The 25,575-nt window shown below is 39.1% G+C and overlaps 1 pseudogene; it reads right to left on the bottom strand.

Annotated features, from left to right (window-relative positions):
• Nucleotides 1–6,039: 6,039 nt before the first annotated feature.
• On the bottom strand, nt 6,040–8,102 carry LOC125553746 (annotated as a pseudogene).
• Nucleotides 8,103–25,575: the final 17,473 nt, after the last annotated feature.

The following is a 25,575-nucleotide window of genomic DNA, read 5'->3' as shown; positions in this document are numbered from 1 at the left end:
TTGTCCTTCAGTTTCAACTGATGTACAGTTCTTTTAATTTGGGCCCATATTTGCATGTTACCATATTTTATTTAACAACCCTACCATTTTCTGCAGCGCATCCCTTGCTATGCAACAGATTATGTAGTGCACAATCTTTCCCTTTACATAGATCAGGAGTGCACGGATGTCATACTATACACAAACCATGGATTTACAATCGTTGCTACTGTAAGACTTGATGAACGTGGTGACTCCTATTTTGGCACTGGCTTTTGGAAAGAAATTTCTAAGTTTTATGTATTAAAAGCTGGCACTAAAATTGCACTGCACATAAAAGGGCGTGGTAATGAGATATATGCTAACTTCCCCGACAAAAACATCCATACAGACTTTGTTCGAAGTAAGTTCTCTTTTCAACTATCTGCATGTTGACTTACCCAGCAATGTCAAATGAATTGTGTAGTATTTAAGCAACCAACTGTTATTCCCTTTTCTTACTATATTCCTACCTAATAACTTCTAGTTACCAATACACTTTTCTATTGCTCTGTTTTAACTAAATATTCCTTGTACTCCCATCTCTATCAGAAAGCGCCGCTGACAAGGAGACTCCGGAGGTGGAGAACAGCGCTGCCAACAAGCGGAGGTGGGGCAAGCTAGAACCGCAAGCGACTCCAGCAGGCCTAGACTTCATCAGCAGCCTCCCCGATGATATGTTGACAGTCATCATCTCCCTCCTCCCAATCAAATATGGGGCGCGGACAATCGTCCTTTCTCGGTGGTGGCACCCCCTAAGGAAGTCCAGCCCTCTCGACACCCACGAGCTCTGCCATGGCTATCGCCAAAGCTTGGATGCGCTCTCCAAGATCCTCGGCAGTCACCTTGGCCCAACCAGAGGCCTTAGAATGGGCAAGTTTTGTTCCAACGGCAAGGACCGAGCCAAGCTTGACGACTGGTTCCAATCCCCCGCCCTAGATCAGCTCGAGGAGCTCACTTTTGATGATGGGCATATGCGGTCACTGCCAATGTCCGCACTCTGCCTCGCGCCCACGTTGCGCGTCGCCAAGTTTAGGAACTGCCATCCCCCCTTAATGACGCGCCCGCTCTTATTCTACCATGACTGAAGCACCTCGAGCTCGTGGACGTCTGCCTCTCAAACGGTGACATGAAGCTCCTGCTCCGTGGCTGTACTGCACTTGAGTACCTTCGTCTTCAGGCGATCAATGGGTTGAGTACCTTCCACATCACCTCCATGACTCTCCGGACTATTTACGTCTGTTGCTGGTGCAGCAGGAAGACATCACAAGATGTGTACCATGGAATGGTCATTGAGGACACACTTGCGCTTGAGAGATTACTTGTAGTTGATCAAGAAGGTCCAACAAGAATCAATGTCATTTCTGCGCCGATATTGACAGTGTTGGGCTACTCGTCTGATGAATAGTCTGAACTTGTTACTGGATCCACACCCGTTCAGGTACAACAGCCGCCTTCTACCTCTCCTTCTACAAATTAACATTATTTCTAATTTTGAAGATGTTTGTTTGTCTGTCATTCAGAAAATGATTCCGACAAGCTTGACCCCGAAACTGCGCACAATGAAGGTCTTGGCACTAGAATCTGTCGGCCCCAAACTGGAGCAAGTTGTCAGTTTCCTGAGATGCTTTTCGTGCCTGGAGAAGCTATATATCGATGTGATGTTCCTTTCCTGTTAAATGCTAACCATAAGGGAGTTCAATTTGTGACACCTTTTTCCAAGTTAACAATGACAATGTACTACGATTTCTGAAAGATTCTTTTGGAGGATTTCAGTATATACATGTTCCACCCCCCCCCCATATGGTTACAATCAATAAGCATTTCTCCTTTGGATTCATATGCATTAGTTTTATTAGGGAACTTTTGATCCACTCCAACCTCTTGTGAAGAAGGCTACATTTTTCTAGAATGTAATCAAATGCCCATGTTAATCATGTCAGATCGAAGATGGCATGTTAGTGCATTTTAGAAAACCTGCAAACCAAGTAGGCATGTAGTAATGTTCAAAACTGCATGTGGGCACTAACACGTTTTCTTCTTTTGCAGATAAGATTAGGCCCAGTGGTGAATAATGTGATACAATATAACAATCACGTTGAATGCCTAGATCTGCATCTCTCAGAAATTACTTTGAACTCCTACCGAGGCACCTTACCAGAGATTATATTCGCTAGGTTCTTTGTTCTCAGAGCAAGGGTGGTGAAGGAAATGAGGTTTGCCCTACATTTATTTCACACAAATGAATGGTTTGTTGATCAGCGCCGGCTCCTGCGGCAGAATGGAATAGGCTCCAAAAATGAGAAATTTCAGTTTGGAACTTCAGATGACAGAGTAATCGGAAGTCATCGTGTCAACCCCATACATGACTTCTCAGTGGTTGAACCCTTTACAAAAATTGTGAGGTTTCGAAACCAGACTTAGAAGTGGTAATATTAGTTTGAACCTCTCAGATATCCATGTTTAGCGGATCAGCGCGAGCGTTTGTAGATGATGAGCTGAATTTCATTTCTAATATCAGTTTGAACCTTATAATCTTCGAATTTGAGCCATATAACTCTGGAATTTGAACCTTGTAATATTTCAAGCTTTTGTGGTACAATTGTTGAAATGGCATCGTATGAGACTCGTATATTGCTAGCACTATTTTGACCTTAATATGCAATGGTCTTAGATTTTATTAACCATTGTGGAATCCGTTTACCATGTCAATCTCACAACACATGATCTGTATAGCTAACTCGACTACGATCTTCGACATTATTGCACACAGTTAGTTTCTTCCACCATGTGCCCTATAGAGCACAGAATTAATTATCGCACTCGCGTGTCGATCATCACCCTTCTGTAACCTTGACCTTATCACCCATGGGTAAACTTATGACCGAATTCATTCCACACACTTTGTTTTTAAAAAGCTTTTTGCCAATAAACGCCCATGATTTGTCCCTCTTCTAGCCGACGTGTGGCGAAACTAGCTGGGCGGGAACCTTGCGCGGTAGCACGGGAACAGGCTCACCGACGATACATTTGGCGCCTCTTTGAGCCCACGCGTGTGGTGCGGTGTTGTCAAGCATGCATTGAAATCCTCCGCTATGAATACCGTGACAAGACGTGACGATTACAAGTCGGCCGGCCCCCATTTATTATAGCGGCCAACCTTTCGATCGCGCGCCACCATTGCAAGAAGCACACCCACCATGAGAAATTCTTAGAGGGTATCCTGCGCGGCTCCAATGGCGCTCCGAGCGGCTGCCGACGACGAGCAGTAGTTCACCATGCGTGCCGTGGTGGACACCCACAGAAGGTTCATGGACCTCTCGGTGGTGTACACCAACGACCCGGTCTGGGTGGAGCACTCCATCCACATCATGGAGCTATTTATTGCCAAGGAGAAGTACAAGGTGGTCGGGTTCGACCTCGAGTACACCCGCGCTCGTGTCGAGTCTCGTCCCAAGGTCGCCGTCGCCCAGATGTGCGTGCGCCACCACGTCCTCGTCAACCACTACTGCTTGGCCACAAGGCCTTGCGAGCATTTTGCTAGGTTTGTCAACAGCCCCCACTACATGTTCGCTACGGTGGACATCACCAATGATGTAAAGGCACTCGAGAATTCGGGCATCACCTACCAGAATCTTGTTGACATCCAGGGCCAATACAAGATCTGGGGCAGCAAGGAGCATGAGAAGGACTCACCGGTTCACCTCGCCGAGGCCATCATTGACCCCTACTACATAAACATGAAGGATTCATGCAACAAGGACAAGTGTGCCTGCTGCTCGGCCTGGATGGAGAAACTCGACAAAGCTCACGTCGTGTACGCGGCCAAGGAGGAGTACATGAGCTACGACATGTACAGGCGGATCATTGACATGAGGAAGTGCCTCCTTCCCCAAAACAGCCAGGGATCAAGCCAGAAGCAGAGCAATGGCAAGCGTCGTCGCAACAATAAGTAGATGATTAGATCCTCATTTCTCCTACTTTAGTATGCATGTGATTGCTTACTTTGGTGTGTGGAAATGTTATGTGTGTAGTCACTTGTGTAATTGTATGCTTAATTTGGTTATGCAATGCTGTCTTTTCAAGTATATATGTTGATTCTCTATAGATAGAGCATAGATGTTGTGCAGATAAAGAAAATCACATCGCACACGGACTAAACAATGGAACTCGTTGGTGATGTTTTCATCAATCACTCACAATTGTATACCAGAAATCATTTGCTCACAACACACACGGCTTGTTAGAAGTAATCGTTTGTGTTGTTATTAGTCTTCGCACACGTTTCCGATTACAGACCTATTAGCCGCGTATCAAACACATCTTATTAAGTTGAACCATTTCCGTTCTCATGTCTCAATGCAAACAATTCATCCTAGTGAGCCGCATGCCATATATCGCACACACCTTTGATCTGGCTGACCGTTTCTTTTGTGTTGCCTAATCACAAATAGTTCATGCAAGTGAACCGTCTGCTATATATCGCACACACCTTCATCTGGCTGCCCATTTCTTTTGTTCCTCCTCATCGCAAATAGTTAATTGAGCTGAACTGTATGCCCTGCATCGCACACGCAACTAAAATATGAACTGTGTTTGATGCATCCTCCATCGCAAACATTTTGCACCTTTTTGACGGGTTTTTTACACCACCGTTTGCGATTATGGCATCGCACACAGTTTCGTCGAAGGGTCTCTAATCGTAGTGTCGCGTTAGCAGCATCCTGCAGTAGTGTAGATTCATGAGGAAGTGGTATCTCTTTAGGATCCACCCTGATGTCAAGAAATTGGTTAATTGGTAAATATACATGAATTTGGTGCCCCGCCCAAGAAAGAGACCCAAGTCCTAATAATCCCGCTAAGTGGTGATTCAACATGGATTCTACATCTTGGAACCAGGCCAATTTGGGACCGGCTTTGTGGTAATGGAACCAACCAGCAAAAAGCATTAACGTTGCAAAAAATCAATGCACCAATTGCAGTACAATAGATTTGTAATTCACTAGTTATTCCAGATGCTCGTCAAAGCTGAAAAAACTAGAGGTTATTTGGATTCATCGGAAACCCCCGCCTACATCACCACTCAGTATTTCTTGCCCTACTATAGGCCAAACTACCTGGGCACGGGGTCCAATGTGAATGGGATCACTTAGCCATGCTTCATAATTGGAAAAACGGGCGCCATGAAAGTACATGCCACTCAACCAAAGAAAGATAATGGAAAGTTGCCCGAAATGAGCACTAAAGACTTTTCGAGAAATCTCCACCAAATCACCAGTATGACTATCAAAATCGTGAGCATGAGCATGTAGGTTCCAGATCCAAGTGGTAGTATCAGGGCCCTCAGCTAGTGTTCTTGAGAAATGGCCGGGTCTGGCCCATTCCCCAAAAGATGTTTTTAAAGGACCCCTATCCACACAAAAAATTACTTCTGGTTCCAGCGAACGAATAATCATTAAGTCCTCCTCTTTCCAGACAAGACATACAAAGAGACCCGCCAACTGTCTTTTTAGTGAATACTTGAAAGATATATGGTTGGAAAGAGAGATTTTGAAAGATAGATATTGTGATTAGTTCTTTTCTTTACTACCTACCATCCTTCTATTTTTTTTAGTTATTCACAGGAGCAATTATATATTGAAGTCAATCTGAGGCAAGTGTTCGGGTCTATTATCACATAAAGATTAGGTGCCTAACGGACATTGTTTATCTTGAAAAACAAATATTTCTCGACGTAAGAAAATAATATTTTTAATTTTTAATTTAAGAAACTAGTGTATTTTTTAGGGCATAAGCTCCTATCTATATCTACTTTCCTTGAGCATAATATAGGGTTTTTTATTTGATTCTAAATTCCAATATAACACATTAGAATTATTAATAAGATGGTCCTAATATATTAGGAATATTTAGATTGCCCCCTCTATTATTAACTTTATTAATTCTATTCTAGACCCTATCCCTATGGTTTATTCTTATGAAATATCATATAAAAACGAAGGTATAAGAAATGGACATAATGAAATTCTTGATTCGATCTTACGACCTAATTTATTTGATTAATGGATCAACAACCAAACCACCCATTTTATGAAAAATAAGGAGCATGGTCTTATTCAAATTCAAAGTGCTTCGTAATCTTCAACCAGTTCTGTGCTTCAATATAATTTCCCGAAGTAAGCGCTATAGCTTGTTTCCAATATTCAGTAGCTTGATCAAACCAAGCTTCCGCAACTTCAGAATCACCCTGTAGAATGGCATGTTCTCCTCGGTCGGAATAGGAAGTTCCTTCCCTTAGAACTATACTTGAGAGTTTCCTACCTCATACAGCTCAGAAATTGCTATCTGAATTTCCCCTATCTTAACTGAATTCGATTTATCAAAAATTGATCCAATTAGTTCTTAGGTTAAGAAGAAGAAATTAATTAGCTAAGTTTCAAACCCTAATTTTTATCAATAATCGGTTTGATCTTTTTCCCCGCGTTCAGAAGAATGAAGCATAGATAGATACAGAGCCTTCGTTCAAATTTTTTGAAAGGTAACTATCCTGGTTTCATATATGAAATCTCTATAGAATCCATGAAAAAGACTTTTTTCCATATGAAAGAAAAAGAACTTACTATCTTTGGGATCTGATACTACACCGCTGCTTAATTCCTTAGTGGATCGGCTCTATTACATAAGTGGATTCCTAAATTTTGCCCCATATCATGGGATAAGTAAGCAGTTTTTTTGTTGGATCGACCTAGTCGCTCACTAATTGATCTTTACGGTGCTTTCTCTATCAATTTGAGAAACTTTATCCATAGAGTAGTAGTATAATCCATACTTTCTTCATTTTTTGATTCTCGTGAAGTGTCCTTCCTTCCTACAGCTGATAGGGAAAATCATTGTTTTTACGATCCCTGTGTAGAAAGCCCTTTTTCTAGTATTTACTAGAAAATTTGATCCTCTTTTTTTCTATAATGGAGATAGTCGCATGTAATGACATATCACGGCCATATTATTAAAAGCTTGCGGTAAGAAGGGGTTTCGTTCTAGTGCCCAGAAATAATATTCCAAAGCCTTTGTATGATCTCCATTGCTTGTGTGTATAAGGCCTATGTTATAGAGTATAACTTTGATCATAGGGATCAATTTCTAGTTGCGTAGCTTCATAATAATTTTGCAAAGCTTCCGCATATTTCCTTCGGATTGAGCCAACATCCGTTACGGTCGTTCATTCTATTCAAAAAATCTCCGTTCCAAAACCGTACATGAGGTTTTGATCCCATACGGCTCCTACCTTCTGTACATAATAGTATTAAGCGAAATAATCTATAGAATCAAAATATAATTAGTCTCGTCTCATTATGAACTGAAAGGGGCTGGTATTTTTCCAAGAAATCACTAGCCAACTTTTGCAGAAGAGGTTTTTCTTAGCACCAATGAATTTTATTAATTCTAGAGGAAAACGATAGCTCCAATAATTTCTTTGTTCTCAACAGCTCCTATTTATAGGAATTAGGTACTTCAGCGATATTTGATTGTTACAGGGGTATCCAAAGTAAAACCTAATGGTTGTTTGTTATCCCAACCATTCTTCCCAGCCCTGATACCGATCGGGAAAGGGGTAATTTCTAACAAAGTTTTTCTCTTGTTGATTCCTATTTCTAGGTGTAGTGTTTTTCTCCCCTATGCTGCTCACGGATACTAATAGAGTAGTATTGGCTTGTAATCCATACCATATCATGTAGGTGTAACCATTCACTCAATACTCAAATCTACAATTGAAGTATCTGAAACCGCATCAATCGAGGATACACGACGGAAGGAATTGTTAGTTCGCCTAACCTTCCCGAAGCGTGGGTTTGTTTGATTTACAAATTTGGTTCTCTCTATGCCAACCCCTTCTCTTTTTGGTAAGACTGAGGTATAGGAAGGGCTAAAAAAGCAAAAAAAAAAAAGGAGTCAAATCGCACCATCTCTATAATAAGTAAATGCCTTTTTTCTCCTGAGGTTGTCGGAATTATTCACAATAAAGTATTGGCTACAATTGAGGAGGTCTTATCAATGAAATTTCCATTTACATGGGATCTAGGCATAATTCCCAACCCATTATATATAGAATTGTTTTCATTCCTTCAAAAAATAACATAAAAACAAACACATTCAATTCTTATAATTATAAATAGATTGATCCATATGCTCTACTAAATCCATATGCTTTAAATGGATAAAAGAGATATGGATTTTCCGCTCAGCTCAAATTGTATCATTTTCCTTCTGTTTGGACACGAAGAGATATGAAATATTTGACTAAGACTAGATTTCATTCCACTTTCCTATTTTTGAACAACAACTTATGTTATCAACTATTTTGTGTTTTCAAAGTATTAATTGGCTCATACCCTATTTTTGATTTTGATAGTATGGTGTAGCGTATCTTATGCAAACGGAATTCTAAGGTTTCTTTATTTTATTATGTAATAAGAAGAATTCTTCCATTTTTCTTTTTCTTTAGTTGCGGGAAAACCCAAATTAAAACTTTATTTTATAGCGAGCGCAATTTCTAGTAAAAAATCTTGTATCCCTCCACTTAGATCAAAAGGAATTTTTCCAATAGAACTATGGAACCCCCGAGTGGTTGTGGTTGTACTTGTACTGCAGGAATAAGAAAACTCGCTATTCACTTAGTTTATTTTCTATAATAAGTTAAGTTATGTAGGAGAGATGGCCGAGCGGTTCAAGGTGTAGCATTGGAACTGTAATGTAGACTTTTGTTTACCGAGGGTTCGAATCCCTCTCTTTCTATTTTTCTTAATTCATCAACGTTAAGGATCACAATGTATCAAATCAAATAACATTTTTTCCAACAATAATATAATATCTTATATTATCTTATTTTGATTTAGTAGAAATTAGAAATTCTCTATAGCAAATTACTGTGGTTTGTAAAATACACATAGAGGAAAAATGAAAAAAGAATGCTAATCCTAGGGTTAATCAATTTTAGCTAGTTGATGGGAAAATACAAATTAATGTTAATGGTCTTAGGGCGATTTTGTTCGGGAAAGGGGAAGGGGAAGAAAATTCTATGAACCTTTCCTTTTTTCGTTAAGTTCAAGTCGGACGAGAGTAATATTCTACAACTAACAACTCATTTATTTTGAGACTAACCCACTTCCTATCTAGGATTTTATTTACTAGTCCTTTATATTCCAACGTGTCAATCGCCAAATGCTTTGGCAATTTCCCCAGGTCCGATGAAGCAATATAATTTTGAACGAGACCTTTTGATCTTTGGTTATCCTTCGTAGTAATAATATCTCGGGGTTTGCAAGGAAAACTTGGTATATTGACTATACGACCATTAACTAAAATATGTCTATGGTTGACTAATTGGCGGGCCCCAGAAATGGTTGAATCCATACCCAATCAAAAAATTATATTATCCAAACGCATTTCAAGTAATTGTAGTAAAACCTGGCCTGTTGACCTTTTTGCTTTTCCAGCGATATGTACATATCTAAGTAATGGTCGTTCTGTAGACCATAATGAAAACACAATTTATGTTTTCCTTGAAGACGAATACGATATTGCTCCTTTTTCCCATAATCGAATTTTTTTAAGATTACTTCCGGATTTAGGTGTTTTTCTAGTGAGTACTGGTAAAGCTCCCACACAGTGTATGTTTTAAATGAGGTCCTCGATAATGGGACATGAAGACTCCTTTTTATTTTATTTAAATTTCATTTTTACACAATTGATTTCATTGTATTTACATTACAGAATACATTGAAATTAAAACTGAATTAAACTACAGGATAAACAGAGTAAAATCAACTAAAGTACCCCCAAAATGGAATTTCATCAAAATCTTTATTTTTTGTATATATATTATTTATTATATTGTTTCGTATCTAGCAAAATTGTAAGGTAAAAACATAAAAGATCCTAGATTCTACATTTAATTCAGAAAAAAGAGATTCTTGTTCGTAGAACATCGATAGAGAAAAAAGCCGACTATCGGACTTGAATTGATGGCCCTCACATTACAAATGTGATGCTCTAACCTCTAAGCTAAGTGGGCTTTCATAACGGAAATAGTGTAACAAATAGAAATAGGTATAGTATAGGAAATCCGTAAATCTCATATATTAGTTATTAATCTTAGCTATTAACTAGTTCTAAATTTAAAGTTCTATGTATAAAAATAAAAATAACTAAAACTTCTTAAAGATAAAGTTAGCTTGATATGCTTAACTATAGGATATTAAAAATAAAATTATAGGATTTATTGGTATTTTCATTCGATCATTGTAGACTTTAATATTTGCTAATAATTTGAGGATTAATATTTCACTAAGGGGAACATAGAGTCAGAGTAAATAAAATTGATAATTCTGATTAGAAAAAAGAATAAATATCAAGTGTTATAGTATAATTTTGAATACTACAAAAAAGTAAGACAGGAGGGGGGATAAAAACTTTTGGATATATTGATTCGGATTGAATTGCAAATACATCAAGGATAGAATCAATTCAATTCTGAATTGCAATAAGCAAGCGAGGTCTCTCAAATAGAGTCGAACTGAACTGCTAGACTACGTTGAGTGATGAACTCAATGATTCAAAAAAACTAAGAGATGGATGAAATTACACAAGGAATCATGGTCTCAAAGAAGAGGGAAATGGGGATATGGTGAAATCGGTAGACGGTACACACTTGATTGTATTGAGCCTTGGTATGGAAACCTGCTAAGTGGTAACTTCCAAATTCAGAGAAACCCTGGAATTAAAAAAGGGCAATCCTTAGCCAAATCCATGTTTTGAGAAAATAAGTGGTTCTCAAACTAGAATACAAAGTAAAAGGATAGGTGCAGAGACTCAATGGAAGTTGTTCTAACAAATCGAGTTAATTACGTTGTGTTTTTAGTGGAATTCCTTCTAATTCTAAAATAGAGAAAGAGGGGTTTTACACCTTATACATTTAATAAACACGTACACATACTGACATAGCAAACGATTAATCACAGAACTCATATTATATCATATTATATTATATTATATTATAGGTTCTTTATCTTTTTCAAATGAAACTAGAAATGATTATGATTACGAAATGAAAAAAATCAGATCATAATATATATTTTTCATTATTGTGAATCCACTCCAATCGAATATTGAATAATCAAATTCTTGAATTCAAACTCAAAGTTTTCGAGATCTTCAAAAAATTGGATTAATCGGACGAGGACAAAGAGAGAGTCACATTCTACATGTCAATACTGACAACAATGAAATTTCTACTAAAAGGAAAATTTGTCGACTTTATAAGCTGTGAGGGTTCAAGTCCCTCTATCCCCAAATCCTCTTTTATTCCCTAACTATAGTATATTATTATTATTTATCCTCTCTTTTTTTCTTTTTATCAATGGGTTTAAGATTCATTAGCTTTCTCATTCTACTCTTTCACAAAGGTATGCAAAGAGAACTCAATGGATCTTATCCTATTCATTGAATAGATTTCTTTTTATTAGAGTATCGGCAAGAAATCTTAGTTATTCACTCTATTTTTAAGTTTTATTTAAGTAAACCATGCACAATGCATAGGACTACCCCCCATTTTCAAATTTTAAATTTGAAATACTTTAATTAATTTTTTGTCCTTTTAATATACATAGATACAAATACTCTACTAGAATGATGCACAAGAAAAGGTCGGGATAGCTCAGTTGGTAGAGCAGAGGACTGAAAATCCTCGTGTCACCATTTCAAATCTGGTTCCTCGCAGAGAAAAAAGAGATCCACCAAATAGGTATTGATCCAAATACCTCGAGATGGATTGTGATACATATTCATTAATAATATTTATTCGTCTAAGTGGATAAATAAATAATATAAATATAGAGGCACTTCTTTTTCTTTTTAAATAAGTTTTAAAATATATCTTTTCTTTATGATAAAGAAGGGGGTGAGATTCCCCTTTATTTTTTTTGTGTTTCTTAATTTTGTATTCCGCTATTTCGATGAATATTTTTTAGCCTTCCTTATATTTATCTTATCTTACCAATAGCGGATTTGTTGATGTATTTTGTTGAATCTTTTTCACGGCTCGATAGAGAATTTGATAAGCCAATGATTTTCTTTCCGTCTTTCATAATATGGTTAACCACCATGTTGAAGGAAATATGCCCTAGAGGTAATAATAAAGTTGTTATTTGTATTTCCTTATGTCATGGTAAATGTTTATTACTCATGCTAGAATTGTATTAACCGGAAACTTAGTACAGGTGTGAATACATAGACAAACAGAGTGTCCCTAGTATGCCTCTACTTGACTAGCTCGTTAATCAAAGATGGTTAAGTTTCCTAGACATGGAGATGTGTTTTCATTTGATGAACGGGATCAGATCATTAGAGAATGATGTGATGGACTAGACCCATCTTTCAGCTTAGCACTACGATCGTTTAGTTTATTGTTATTGCTTTCTTCATGACTTATACATGTTCCTATGACTATGAGATTATGCAACTCCCGAATACCGGAGGAACACTTAGTGTGCTATTGAATGTCACAACATAACTGGGTGAATATAAAGATGCTCTATAGGTGTCTCTGATGGTGTTTATTGAGTTGGCATAGATCGAGATTAGGATTTGTCACTCCAATTGTCGGAGAGGTATCTCTGGGCCCTCTTGGTAATGCACATCACTATAAGCCTTGCAAGCAATGTGACTAATGAGTTAGTTGTGGGATGATTCATTATGGAACGAGTAAAGAGACTTGCCGGTGACGAGATTGAACTAGGTATGATGATACCGATGATCGAATCTCGGGAAAGTAACATACCCATGACAAAGGGAACAACGTATGTTGTTGGGAGGTTTGACCGATAATGATCTTCGTAGAATATGTCGGGACCAATATGAGCTTCCAGGTTCCACTATTGGTTATTGACCGGAGATGTGTCTCGGTCATGTCTACATAGTTCTCGAACCCGTAGGGTCCGCACGCTTAACGTTCGATGATGATATGTGTTATGAGTTATGTGATTTGATGTACCGAAGGTTGTTCGGAGTCCCGAATGAGATCACGGACATGACGAGGAGTCTCGAAATGGTCGAGAAATAAAGATTCATATATTGGAAGGCTACATTCAGACACCAGAATTGTTCGGGTCGTTTTGGATAAGTTTCGGGGTACCGGGGGTTACCAGAACCCCCCCCCCCCGGGGGAAATTATTGGGCCTCATGGGCCTAATGGTGGAAGAGAGGAGGCAGGCCAAGGTGTGGCGCGCGCCCCCTCTAGCCCAAACCGAATTGGACTAGGGCTAGGCCCCCCCTCCTTCTCTTCTTCGTGTCCTTCCTTCTTCTCCTACTAGGACTAGGAAAAGGGGAAACCTACTCCTACTAGGAGTAGGATTCCCCACTTTGGGCGCGCCACTTGTGGCCGGCCCTCCTCCTCCCCTCCTTTATATACGGGGTAGGGGGCACCCCATAGACACACAAGTTTATCTTTAGCCGTGTGCGGTGCCCCCCTTCACAGTTTTACACCTCGGTCATATTGTCGTAGTGCTTAGGCTAAGCCGTGCGTCGGTAACTTCATCATCACCGTCAACACGCTATCTTGCTGACGAAACTCACCCTTGGCCTCAGCTGGATCAAGACTACAAGGGACGTCACCAAGCTGAACGTGTGCAGATCGCGGAGGTGCCGTGCATTTGGTACTTGATCGGTTGGATCGCGAAGACATTCGACTACATCAACCGTGTTACTAAATGCTTCCGCTTTCGGTGTATGTGGGTACGTAGACACACTCTCCCGTCTCGTTGCCATGCATCTCCTAGATAGATCTTGCGTGATTGTAGGAAAAAAATTGAAATACTGCGTTCCCCAACAGTGGCATCAGAGCCAGGTCTATGCGTAGATGTTATATGCACGAGTAGAACACAAAGAGTTGTGGGCGATAATAGTCATACTGCTTACCAGCATGGCATACTTTGATTCGGCGGTATTGTTGGATGAAGCAGCCCAGACCGACATTACATGACCACGTTCATGAGACTGGTTCTACCGATGTGCTTCGCACACAGGTGGCTAGTGGGTGTCTGTTTCTCCAACTTTAGTTGAATCGAGTGTGACTACGCCCGGTCCTTGTTGAAGGTTAAAACAGCACACTTGACGAAAAATCGTTGTTGTTTTTGATGCATAGGTAAGAACTGTTCTTGCTAAGCTCGTAGCAGCCACGTAAAACTTGCAACAACAAAGTAGAGGACGTCTAACTTGTTTTTGCAGGGTATGTTGTGATGTGATATGGTCAATACATGATTATATGAATTGTTGTATGAGATGATCATGTTTTTTAACAAAGTTATCGGCAACTGGCAGGAGCCATATGGTTGTCGCTTTATTGTATGAAATGCAATCGCCATGTAATTGCTTTACTTTATCACTATGCGGTAGCGATAATCGTGGAAGCAATAGTTGGCGAGACGACAACGATGCTACGATGGAGGTCAAGGTGTCAAGCCGGTGACGATGGTGATCACGACGGTGCATTGGAGATGGAGATCAAAGGCACAAGATGATAATGGCCGTATCGTATCACTTATATTGATTGCATGTGATGTTTATATTTTATGCATCCTATTTTGCTTAGTAGGGCAGTAGCATCATAAGATGATCTCTCACTAAATTTCAAGGTATAAGTGTTCTCCCTGAGTATGCACCGTTGCTACAGTTCTTCGTGCTGATACACCACATGATGATCGGGTTAAACTTGACGAGCCTAGCATATGCAGATATGGCCTCGGAACACTGAGACCGAAAGGTCGAGCGTGAATCATATATTAGATATGATCAACATAGTGATGTTCACCATTGAAAACTTCTCCATCTCATGTGATGATCGGACATGGTTTAGTTGATATGGATCACATGATCATTTAGATGACTAGAGGGAAGTCTATCTAAGTGGGAGTTCTTAAGTAATATGATTAATTGAACTTTAATTTATCATGAACTTAGTACCTGATAGTATTTTGCATGTCTATGTTGTTATAGATAAATGGCCCGTGCTACTGTTCCTTTGAATTTTAATGCGTTCCTAGAGAAAGCTAAGTTGAAAGATGATGGTAGCAACTACACGGACTGGGTCCGTAACTTGAGGATTATCCTCATTGCTGCACAGAAGAATTACATCCTAGAAGCATCGCTAGGTGCAAAGCCCACTGCAGGAGCAACACCTGATGTTATGAACGGCTGGCAGAGCAAAGCTGATGACTACTCGATAGTTCAGTGTGCCATGCTTTACGGCTTAGAATCGGGACTTCAACGATGTTTTGAACGTCATGGAGCATATGAGATGTTCCAGGAGTTGAAGTTAATATTTCAAGCAAATGTCTGAATTGAGAAATATGAAGTCTCCAATAAGTTCTATAGCTACAAGATGGAGGAGAATAGTTCTGTTAGTGAACATATACTCAGAATGTCTGGGTACCACAACCACTTGACTCAAGTGGGAGTTAATCTTCCTGATGATAGTGTCATTCATAGAGTTCTTCAATCACTGCCACCAAGCTACAAAAGCTTCATCATGAACTATAATATGCAAGGGATGGATAAGACAATTCCCTAGCTCTTCGCAATGCTTAAAGCTACGGAGGTAGAAATCAAGAAGGAGCATCAAGTGTTGATGGTTACCATCAAGCCTAAGACTGAGTGCTTCTACTTCAAAGGGACTAGTCACTGGAAGCGGAACTGCCCCAAGTATTTGGCGGATAAGAAGGATGGCAAAGTGAAAGGTATATTTGATATACATGTTATTGATGTGTACCTTACTAATGCTCGTAGTAACGCCTAGGTATTTACTGGTTCTGTTGCTCAGACTTGCAACTCGAAACAGGGGCTACAGATTAAGTGAAGATTGGCTAAGGACGAGGTGACGATGCGCGTGGGAAATGGTTCCAAAGTCAATGTGATCGCAGTCGGCACGCTACCTCTACATCTACCATCGGGATTAGTACTAGACCTGAATAATTGTTATTTGGTGCTAGCGTTAAGCATGAACATTATATCTGGATCTTGTTTGATGCGAGACGGTTATTCATTTAAATCAGAGAATAATGGTTGTTCTATTTATATGAGTAATATCTTTTATGGTCATGCACCCTTGATGAGTGGTCTATTTTTATTGAATCTCGATAGTAGTGATGCACATATTCATAGTATTGAAGCCAAAATATATAAGTTTAATAATGATAGTGCAACTTATTTGTGGCACTGCCGTTTGATACGTCTCCGTCGTATCTATAATTTTTTATTGTTCCATGCCAATATTCTACAACTTTCATATACTTTTGGCAACTTTTTATACTATTTTTGGGACTAACATATTGATCCAGTGCCCAGTGCCAGTCCCTGTTTGTTGCATGTTTTTTGTTTCGGAGTAAATCCATATCAAACGGAGTCCAAACGGGATAAAAACTGACAGAGATTTTTTTGGAATATATGTGATTTTTGGGAAGAAAAATCAACGCGAGATGATGCCCGAGGGGGCCACGAGGCAGGGAGACGCGCCCTAGGGGGTCAGGCGCGCCCTGGGCCCTCGTGGCCACCCCGTAAGGCGGTTGATTCCCTTATTTTGCCACAAGAAAGCTAATATCCGTATAGAGATCATGTTAAAATTTCGGCCCAATCGGAGTTACGGATCTCCGGGAATATAAGAAACGGTGAAAGGGCAGAATCTGAGAACGCAGAAACAGGGAGAGACAGAGAGACAGATCCAATCTCGAAGGGGCTCTCGCCCCTCCCATGCCATGGAGGCCATGGACCAGAGGGGAAACCCTTCTCCCATCTAGGTAGAAGGTCAATGAAGAAGAAGAAAGAGGGGGGCTCTCTCCCCCTCGCTTCTGGTGGCACTGGAATGCCGCCGGGGGCCATCATCATCACCGCCATCTACACCAACACCTCCACCATCTTCACCAACATCTCCATCACCTTCCCCCCCTCTACCTACAAGGGTACACTCTCCCGCAACCCGATGTACCCTATACTTGAACATGGTGCTTTATGCTTCATATTATTATCCAATGATGTGTTGCCATCCTATGATGTCTGAGTAGATTTTCGTTGTCCTATCGGTGGTTGATGAATTGCTATGATTGATTTAATTTTCTTGTGGTTATGTTGCTGTCCTTTGTTGCCCATCACATGAGCGTGCACGTGGATCACATCATAGGGTTAGTTGTATGTTGTTAGGACTATGTATTGGAGGGCAAGAGTGACAGAAGCTTCAACCTAGCATAGAAATTGATGCATACGAGATTGAAGGGGACCAATATATCTTAATGCTATGGTTGGGTTTTACCTTAATGAAAGTTAGTAGTTGCGGATGCTTGCTAATAGTTCCAATCATAAGTGCATAGAATTCCAAGTCAGGGATGACATGCTAGCAGTGGCCTCTCCCACATAAAACTTGCTATCGATCTAGTAAAGTAGTCAATTGCTTAGGGACAATTTTGCAACTCCTACCACCACTTTTCCACACTCGCTATACTAACTTTATTGTTTCTTTATCTAAACAGCCCCTACTTTTTATTTACGCGCTCTTTATTATCTTGCAAACCTATCCAAAAACACCTACAAAGTACTTCTAGTTTCATACTTATTCTAGGTAAAGCGAACGTTAAGCGTGCATAGAGTTGTATCGGTGGTCGATAGAACTTGAGGGAATATTTCTTCTACCTTTAGCTCCTCGTTGGGTTTAACACTCTTACTTATCGAAAGAGGCTACAATTGATCCCCTATACTTGTGGGTTATCAAGACCTTTTTCTGGCGCTGTTGCCGGGGAGCAATAGCGTGGGGTGAATATTCTCGTGTGTGCTTGTTTGCTTTATCACTAAGTAATTTTTATTTGTTGTTCTAAGTTCTTCTCTATCTTTAGTTATGGATATGGAACACGAAATACCAAAAATATAGGTGTACCTGCTACTCATGGAGATGGGGAACCTCCTAAAACCCTCGTTGCTGGTTATGTGAAAGAGATTATGTACTACTTTGATAATCCTGAGAAAACCCCATTCAATTATGTTATGGGAGACACGTTGGATTAATGTGAATACTTTAGGGATTATCGCTTGACTCAAAAAGGGAAACTATTATGGGATCAAATTCATATGTTGCATTGGTATGATCGGGAACTATGCTTGAGATATGACTATACTTGTTGCTCTAGGATGAAGGCTCCACACCTTCCCTTTTCATGCAAATTTAATGATGATAAAACCTTGGCTTCTTATGCTAATGGTATATATGATTACTATGATGTGGAACAAATAGAAGAATTTGTTGCTTTTATGGGTGCTTATGAAATTGAATCTTTGTTTAAAGAGTGTGAAAATTTGATGATTCAGTTTATAGACCTGAAAATTTAGCTATACTTAAATATTGCTATGAGAATTATGAATACAATGCCGATATTCATGCGTTTATTGAGAAAGTCTCCGCTGTCCAAGAAGAGATTAATATTTTGCAGGACTCTATGGAAGAAGAAATTAATGACATTGTGAGCTCATTGGATGAAAAAGACTAGGAGGAGAGTGAAGAACAAAAGGAGGAAGGGCGGATTGATCACCCGTGCCCACCTTCTAAGGAGAGTAACTGTTCAAATCATACATTGTTTAATTTCCCTTCATGCTTACCGAAGCATCATTGCTATGATGACTGTTATGATCCTGTTGATTCTTTTGAAATATCCCTTTTTGATGATGCTGCTACCTCATGAGCACTGCGTTGGTTTTCCCCGAAGAGGAAGGGATGATGCAGCAAAGTAGCGTAAGTATTTCCCTCAGTTTTTGAGAACCAAGGTATCAATCCAGTAGGAGGCTACGCACGAGTCCCTCGTACCTGCACAAAACAAATAAATCCTCACAACCAACGCAAATAGGGGTTGTCAATCCCTATAAGGCCACTTACGGGAGTGAGATATGATAGATATGATAAGATAATATTTTTGGTATTTTTATGATAAAGATGCAAAGTAAAATAAAGGCAAAGTAAATAGCGAAGGAAATAACTAAGTAGTAGGAGATTAATATATGGAAGATAGACCCGGGGGCCATAGGTTTCACCAGTGGCTTCTCTCGACAGCATAAGTATTCTACAGTGGGTGAACAAATTACTGTTGAGCAATTGACAGAAATGAGCATAGTTATGAGAATATCTAGGTATGATCATGTATATAGGCATCACGTCCGAGACAAGTAGACCGACTCCTGCCTGCATCTACAAGACTTATCTATATGAATGCCTCCGGCGGTGTACCGGGATATGCAATGATGCATGAGTGACATGTATGAAAGAATTGTGAATGGTGGCTTTGCCACGAATATGATGTCAACTACATGATCATTCTAAGCAATATGACAATGATGGAGTGTGTCATAATAAACAGAACGGTGGAAGGTTGCATGGCAATATATCTCGGAATGGTTATGGAAATGCCATAATAGGTAGGTATGGTGGCTGTTTTGAGGAAGGTATATGGTGGGTGTATGATACCGGCGAAAGGTGTGCGGTATTAGAGAGGCTAGCAAAGGTGGAAGGGTGAGAGTGCGTATAATCGATGGACTCAACATTAGTCATAAAGAACTCATATACTTATTGCAAAAATCTACAAGTTATCAAAGCAAATTATTACGCGCATGCTCCTAGGGGGGTAGATTGGTAGGAAAAGACCACCGCTCGTCCCCGACCACCACTCATAAGGAAGACAATCAATAAATAAATCATGCTCTGACTTCATCACATAACGGTTCACCATACGTGCATGCTATGGGAATCACAAGCTTCAACACAAGTATTTCTCAAATTCACAACTACTCAACTAGCATGACTTTAATATCACCATCTCCATATCTCAAAACAATTATCAAGTATCAAACTTATCATAGTATTCAACACACTCATGAGAGGATTTTAAGAAAATTATCATGCTATTAAGACTCTCAAAATAATCTAAGTGAAGCATGAGAGATCAATAGTTTCCATAAAACAAATCCACCTTCGTGCTCTAGAATATATAAGTGAAGTACTAGAGCAAAATTATATAGCTCAAAAGATATAAGCGAAGCACATAGAGTATTCTAACAAATTCCAAATCATGTATGGCTCTCTCAAAAGGTGTGTACAGCAAGGATGATTGTGGTAAACTAAAAATCAAAGATTCAAATAATACAAGAAGCTCCAAGCAAAACACATATCATGTGGCGAATGAAAATATAGCTCCAAGTAAAGTTACCGATAGAAGTAGACGAAAGAGGGGATGCCTTCCGGGGCATCCCCAAGCTTTGGCTTTTAGGTGTCCTTAGATTATCTTGGGGGTGCCATGGGAATACCCAAGCTTAGGCTCTTTCCACTCCTTGTTCCATAATCCATCAAATCTTTACCCAAAACTTGAAAACTTCACAACACAAAACTTAAAGTAGAAAATCTCGTGAGCTCAGTTAGCGAAAGAAAATAAAAGACCACTTCAAGGTACTGTAATGAACTCATTTTTTATTTATATTGGTGTTATACCTGTTGTATTCCAACTTCTCTATGGTTTATAAACTATTTTACTAGCCATAGATTCATCAAAATAAGCTACAACACACGAAAAACAGAATCTGTCAAAAACAGAACAGTCTGTAGTAATCTGTAGCTAGCGCAAGATCTGGAACCCCAAGAATTCTAAAATAAATTTCTGGATGTGAGTAATTTATCTATTAATCATCTGCAAAAAGAATTAACTAAATATCACTTTCCAAATAAAAATGAAAGCAGTTCTCGTGAGCGCTAAAGTTTCTGTTTTTTACAGCAAGTTCAACAAGACTTTCCCCAAGTCTTCCCAACGGTTCTACTTGGCACAAACACTAATTAAACACAAAAAAAAACCAAAACAGAGGCTAGATAAATTATTTATTACTAAACCGGAGCAAAAATTAAGTAATAAAAATAAAATTGGGTTGCCTCCCAACAAGCGCTATTGTTTAACGCCCCTAGCTAGGCATAACAAGCAAGAATAGATCTAGGTATTGCCATCTTTGGTAGGCAATCCATAAGTGGCTCTCATAATAGATTCATAAGGTAATTTAATTTTATTTCTAGGAAAGTGTTCCATGCCTTTCCTTAATGGAAATTGGAATCTAATATTTCCTTCCTTCATATGAATAATTGCACCAATCGTTCTAAGGAAAGGTCTACCAAGAATAATAGGACATGAAGGATTGCAAAATATGTCAAGAACAATAAAATCTATGGGCACATAATTCCTATTTGCAACAATAAGAACATCATTAATTCTTCCCATAGGTTTCTTAATATTGGAATCCGCAAGGTGCAAGTTTAGAGAGCAATCATCAAAATCACGGAAACCTAACAAATCACACAAAGTCTTTGGAATCGTGGAAACACTAGCACCCAAATCACATAAAGCATAGCATTCATGATCTTTAATTTTAATTTTAATAGTTGGTTCCCACTCATCATAAAGTTTTCTAGGGATAGAAACTTCCAATTCAAGTTTTTCTTCATAAGATTGCATCAAGGCATCAACGATATGTTTAGTAAATGCTTTATTTTGACTATAAGCGTGAGGAGAATTTAGCACGGATTGCAACAAGGAAATACAATAAATCAAAGAGCAATTTTCATAGTTAAATTCCTTGAAATCCGTAATAGTGGGTTTAGCAACATCTAGGGTTTTAATTTCTTCAATCCCACTTCTATCAAATTTAGCATCAAGATCAACAAATTCTGAATTCTTGGAACGCCTTCTAGGTAAAGGTGGATCATATTCAGTCCCATCATTATCAAGATTCATATTTCAAAACAAAGATTTAATAGGGGACACATCAATAACTTTTAGATCTTCATCTTTATTTTCATAGCAATCCGGTTTAGCGGCCGTCTTATTAACTAAGGTAGCCTGCCTATCCGAAATTTCAGCAGTTAATTTCTCAAGATGAGCAATTTGGGATCTTAAACCATCGAATTCTTTAGACATATCATAGAGCTCTTTATTCATAAAACTCATAAAACTTTTCTGTAATTTAAACTCATTTCTGAAGAAACTATTATGTTCAAATTGCAAGACCATGAAACTCCTGACATTGCTTTCGATCTCTTCTAATCTTTTAAGGTGAAGGTCACCAAATTTAGGTAGAGCCATCGTGACAAGCAAGCAAACTAACACACAAGCAAACAAAAAGCAAGCAGGCAAAAAGAGGCAAATAGAGAAAGATAGTGAGGATAGAGAGAGAGGGCGAATAAAACGGCAAGGGTGAAGTGGGGGAGAGGAAAACGACAGGCAAATGGCAAATAATGTAATGCGGGAGATAAGGGTATGTGATGGGTACTTGGTATGTTGAATTTTGCATAGACTTCCTCGGCAACAGCGCCAAAAATCCTTCTTGCTACCTCTTGAGCACTGCATTGGTTTTCCCTGAAGAGGAAGGGATGATGCAGCAAAGTAGCGTAAGTATTTCCTTCAGTTTTTGAGAACCAAGGTATCAATCCAGTAGGAGGCTACGCGCGAGTCCCTCGTACCTGCACAAAACAAATAAATCCTCGCAACCAACGCAAATAGGGGTTGTCAATCCCTATAAGGCCACTTACGAGAGTGAGATCTGATAGATATAATAAGATAATATTTTTGGTATTTTATGATAAAGATGCAAAGTAAAATAAAGGCAAAGTAAATAGAAAAGGAAATAACTAGGTAGTAGGAGATTAATATGATGAAGATAGACCCGGGGGCCATAGGTTTCACTAGTGGCTTCTCTCGAGAGCATAAGTATTCTACGGTGGGTGAACAAATTACTGTTGAGAAATTGACAGAATTGAGCATAGTTATGAGAATATCTAGGTATGATCATGTATATAGGCATCACATCCGAGACAAGTAGACCGACTCCTGCCTGCATCTACTACTATTACTCCACTCATCGACCGCTATCCAGCATGCATCTAGAGTATTAAGTTAAAAACAGAGTAACGCCTTAAGCAAGATGACATGATGTAGAGGGATAGACTCATGCAATATGAAGAAAGCCCCATCTTGTTATCCTCGGAGGCAACAATACAATACGTGCCTTGCTGCCCCTACTGTCACTGGGAAAGGACAACGCAAGATTGAACCCAAAGCTAAGCACTTCTCCCATTGCAAGAAAGATCAATCTAGTAGGCCAAACCAAACTGATAATTCGAATAGACTTGCAAAGATAACCAATCATACATAAAAGAATTCAAAGAAGATTCAAATATTATTCATAGATAGACTTGATCATAAACCCACAATTCATCGGTCTCAACAAACACACCGCAAAAAGAAGATTACATCAAATAGTTCTCCACAAGAGAGGGGGAGAACATTGTATTGAGATCCAAAAAGAGAGAAGAAGCCATCTAGCTACTAACTATGGACCCATAGGTCTGAGGTAAACTACTCACACTTCATCGGGGGGGGCTATGGTGTTGATGTAGAAGCCCTCCGTGATCGATGCCCCCACCGGCGGAGCTCCGGAACAGGCCCCAAGATGGGATCTCATGGATACAGAAAGTTACGGCGGTGGAATTAGGGTTTTGGCTCCGTATCTGATCGTTTGGGGGTACGTAGGTATATATAGGAGGAAGGAGTACGTCGGTGGAGCAACAGGGGGCCCACGAGGGTGGAGGGTGCGCCTGGGGGGGTAAGCGCGCCCCCCTACCTCATGGCCTCCTCTTTTCTTTCTTGACGTAGGGTCCAGGTCTCCCGGGTCTTGTTTGTTGAGAAAATCACGTTCCCGAAGGTTTCATTCCATTTGGACTCCGTTTGATATTCCTTTTCTTTGAAACCCTAAAATAGGCAAAAAAACAGCAATTCTGGCCTGGGCCTCCGGTTAATAGGTTAGTCCCAAAAATAATATAAATGTGTATAATAAAGCCCAATAATGTCCAAAACAGTAGATAATATAGCATGGAGCAATCAAAAATTATAGATACATTGGAGACGTATCAGATGCTTTCTATGCTTGTGGCCAAGATGCCAATATGAATTATGCTTATGGAGATGAACTTGCGATAGTTCCTTATGTTAAACATGAAACTGTTGCTATTGCACCCATGCAGGATAGTCCTATTATCGTTTTGAATTCTCCCAACTACACTATATCGGAGAAGTTTACCTTATTAAGGATTATATTGATGGGTTGCATTTTACTATTACACATGATGATTTTGATAGATATAATATGCATGTGCTTGCTGCTCCTACTTGCAATTATTATGAGAGAGGAACTACATCTCCTCCTCTTTATGTTTCCAACACGAAAAAATTGCAAGAAATTGTTTATACTATGCATTGGCCTTTACTTTGTGTGCATGAATTGTTCTTTTATGACATGCCGATGCATAGGAAGAGAGTTAGACTTCGTCATTACATGATATATGTTACCTTGTGCTCACTACTAAATTACAAATCATTGTTAATTAAAATTGGCTTTGATATACCTTGGGATCCGGGTGGATCCATTACTTGAGCACTATATGCCTAGCTTAATGGCTTTAAAGAAAGCGCTGCCAGGGAGACAACCCGGAAGTTTTAGAGAGTCATTTATTTCTGTTGTGTGCTTTTATAAAGTTTAAAAACAAAAAAAATAAAGAGGGGAACCCAAAACTTTTTCAAAAAAGAAAGTGAAAGTGAGAGAGACAAGCATTGTTGAAGTGGGGGAGCTCCTTGAACTTTGTTCATGCTCACGAAAACTTTATGAATCTTAATTACAGACAATTTTCAACAAAAATAATTATCCCCTTGTACAATTCCATTGTATTATAAAAATAATGTGCCAAGGTTTGCCTTTAGGATGTTTTAGATGCTTGTTGGTTTGTACGGTGCAGGACAGAAACTTTGGCCGTAGCGCGTGATTTTACATTTTTTGGTGGAACGTCAAGTGGTTCTGAAACTTTCTGCACTGTCTTTATATACAAATTTTTTATTTTTCCTAATTTTGGTAGAATTTTTGGAGTATCATAGGTATGGTGAATGTTCATATTATTACAGACTGTTCTGTTTTAGACAGATTCTGTTTTTGATGCATAGTTTGCTTGTGTTGATGAAACTATCAATTTATATCAGTGGATTAAGACATGGAAAATTTATATTACAGTAGCTACAATTAAAAAACAAAATATGAATTTGTTTACAACAGTACTTAGAGTAGTGATTTTCTTTATTATACTAACGGATCTTACCGAGCTTTCTGTTGAGTTTTGTGTGATTGAAGTTTTCAAGTTTTGGGAGAGATCACGATGGATGAAGGAATAAGGAGTGGCAAGAGCCTAAGCTTGGGGATGCCCAAGGCACCCCAAGGAAATATTCAAGGACTCCCAAGCAACCAAGCTTGGGGATGCCCCGGAAGGCATCCCCTCTTTCTTCTAACGATCATCGGTAATTTCACCTAGAGCTATATTTTTATTCGTCACATGATATGCGTAAATCTTGGAGCGTCTTTTGCATTTAGTTTTCACTTTTATTTTATGCACCATGCTGGTAT

The sequence above is a fragment of the Triticum urartu genome, chromosome 4 (genome assembly GCF_003073215.2).
Source record: "Triticum urartu cultivar G1812 chromosome 4, Tu2.1, whole genome shotgun sequence".
Lineage (NCBI taxonomy): Eukaryota > Viridiplantae > Streptophyta > Magnoliopsida > Poales > Poaceae > Triticum > Triticum urartu.
Note: the sequence above shows the minus strand (reverse complement) of the source record. Positions and strands in the feature narration are given on the sequence as shown.